Source organism: Semicossyphus pulcher, unplaced genomic scaffold (genome assembly GCF_022749685.1).
Source record: "Semicossyphus pulcher isolate SPU_LCO1_2020_fin unplaced genomic scaffold, fSemPul1.0.p SCAF_6, whole genome shotgun sequence".
Lineage (NCBI taxonomy): Eukaryota > Metazoa > Chordata > Actinopteri > Labriformes > Labridae > Semicossyphus > Semicossyphus pulcher.
The window spans coordinates 14,393,176-14,395,757 of record NW_027211737.1 but is presented as its reverse complement, the minus strand read 5'-3'; positions in this window follow the sequence as shown (position 1 = coordinate 14,395,757).

The window sequence follows — 2,582 nt, the reverse complement described above, 5'->3', positions numbered from 1 at the left end:
TTGAAGTGAAAATAAAAATAAAGTCTTAAAATCAATGACTGACGTTTTTGTAACTCATTCCATCCCTATAGCGCAAAACCTTAGCATCAGTCGCTGCCTCATGCTTATTATGCTAATTTAATATGCAGCTAAGTACAAATATCACAGCCATCTTGTCATTTCAAGGACATCTGTATTGCTGAATTAAACATTTACTGCATAATGTATCATAGAAAAAAATCAGAGAGAAATCAAAGTTTATTTTTTGTCCACAAACCCTGTGAAGAAAATTGGATGGTACATTTCTGTATTGAGAAAGTTCCTGTACAAACGGTTTACCAATGGGTGATGATACTATTTCTCCTCCGACAGATCAGACAGGTGTTTGTCGTGTTGACTGCATGTTGTTGATTAATAAGAGCACAATGTAGTAAATGACGGGGAGGGGGAGATTAGTTTTGGGCTGTTGTGAAAATGTTTATCACTGTCTTTTTGGAAAGGTGACAGGAGGTGATAGGGAAGGCATCCACTTGGTCACAAGTGTCAAGTGTCCACCTGCATATGTAGCACAAGAGTTCAGCACAATTATTCAGCCTTATTGTGGAGCTAATTCCTCAAACTAAGATCAGAATCAGTCTGAAGTAGGACGATGTTTGTGGCACAGGGAAAAGGCTAACCCTTTACACGGAACTGCTGTAACTCAGGGGTCTCAAACTCAACCAGAGAGGGGGCCGAAATTAAAAACTGGGTCAACATTATTTGGACAACAGACATAAATAATGTCGGTTCAGCATCCTGTAACTTATTGTTATTGTTATTGCCTAACTGTGACGTCAGCCTATGCACTTTATCTGTTCCATTTATTTATTCTTCTTTTATTCTTTTTATGAATGGGTAAGATTATAAAAATAAATTGTCCTCTGGGATTAATAAAGTATTCTGAATCTGACATTTTCATCAGAGGTATTATAACAAATATGAACTTTACTGGTCCAAAGACAATTTATAGAATTCAGAACAAAACGAGGCTATCAAAAAATGAGGGGTTTGTTCATGTCTCCCTCTCTATCAGCAGATTTTCACGGAGTCATTTCCAAAAAAGTTTTATCACAGGCATCAAAAACAGCCAGAAAACTATATTTTTTCTCCAGAAAATCTTAAATATTCTGTTTGGTTTTCTTATTCACAACACCGTCAAGAAAATAAGAATATTTCAAATGTGATCAATCTGGTGAAAATGTCTAACATTAGCAGTCTACCTGTGATTACAGGTAAAGGTAGAAAAAGAAAACATATTTAAGTGCACTCTGCTCTTGTTTGCTGGAGCCAGATGTTTGGCATCTTTTCTTGAATGCAAGCTCATGAAGGTTTGGGTTCATGTTCTGAGCTGTGGACACTCTCAGGATGGAGTGAAGGTGTGCATCAGTTGCTTACAAAGGTATGTGCTTCCAAACATGCAGAGCACTCGAGCAGCTTGTAGGTGGATCCGAGCTTGGGGCATCATTTCGGAGTTCTATCATTGTATTGCGGGCCGTGTGTGGCCTTGAGTTTGAGACCCCTGCAGTGACTTCTTCAATCTTTAGCCAAATCTTTGCTTTTTAAGGGTGGAAAAACAAATTTGCAGTTGGATCACATGAGATTAAAACCAAGTACATCATGTACCAAAGTTAAAACAAAATATCAATGATTCTGAATAATTTAAGAATGTAATAATTTTCCTTCAGGGTTCCCACTCTTTTTAAGAAATAATTTTCCAGGAACTTTCCAGGAGTTTTCGGGGCATCACTTGCTCTGAAACGGTCATATCATTTACCAGTAGGCCTAGTACTGACACATTTAACCCCAGTTTTATTCCTCCTTTTTTTGATGATGCAGGGTTCACGATGAAGTGTCTCAAGCCCCTTTTACACTGCCAGTTCAAGTTGGGATTATGACACCTGTTATGTTCTGTCTTCTGTGTAAAACGTACAGAGGCGCAATGATGGAGCGAAGTCGTTCATTAAGCCTACATCTATCCAAGTTACGCCTGAAAGGACATAGCAATGTATTGAAAAAAAAAAAGATGATAAAATTCAAGTGTCATACTTTTCTATCGTCTTTCAGTCGGTTAGAAAGCGTCAAAAGGCGGCGATCCTACATCGCACGAAGGACTCGATTGTGAATGTGACAGCTCTGGGAGCCCCGACCGGAGTTGAGGCAGCAAACTTGTGCTGAGAGTGGGGCTATATTAAATTTAAATTTTCCAGGACAACATGAAATTATTTCCAGGATATTTGGTCATTTTAATCAATTTCCAGGTGTTTCCAGGACTGGAAAACTAGTCTCTAAATTCCCAGATTTTCCAGGTTTTCCAGGTTTTCCAGGACGCGTGGGAACCCTGTCCTTTGACATTAGAAAACATGTAAACATACAGTCGACATTTAATGATATTTCTGTCCAGCTCCAGCAGTAGTCAAGTATGTTATTTAAAAACATTAGCAGTGTTGTCTAATGTTGGATACCTGTGATGATTTGCTCAAAATGATGGACCACATGCAAAGTCATATTTCACCTTTATAAACAATGAAGCAACAGGAAATGTACATTGAAAAAGCATTGGCATT